Here is a 295-nt window from a genome sequence, read left to right on the forward strand (position 1 = left end):
TGATGGATGCTGAGCTGCTGATAAGGAAAGCTACCGAGTGGTCATTCTGCAGTATCCTTTGTGTTTTCATTTAGCTCTTCTGGTGTTTTACTTGTTGAAATTCATGCTCCGCGAACAGCTTCACTTTCCAAATTAGTTCTTCCCAACTAATAACGGAAGAGAAAACAAAAGATGGGCCAGAAAAGAAAGTAGTTCTTTTCGGAAGAAAAAATAGAAAAATCAAAAAAATTAAAATTCATCAGATCCTTTTGGTTTACTGTGCAACTTATCCTACAATTTCATTCTGTTTTATTCT

The sequence above is a fragment of the Pundamilia nyererei genome, unplaced genomic scaffold, assembly GCF_000239375.1.
Source record: "Pundamilia nyererei isolate P.nyererei 1_Seehausen unplaced genomic scaffold, PunNye1.0 scaffold00037, whole genome shotgun sequence".
Classification (NCBI taxonomy): domain Eukaryota; kingdom Metazoa; phylum Chordata; class Actinopteri; order Cichliformes; family Cichlidae; genus Pundamilia; species Pundamilia nyererei.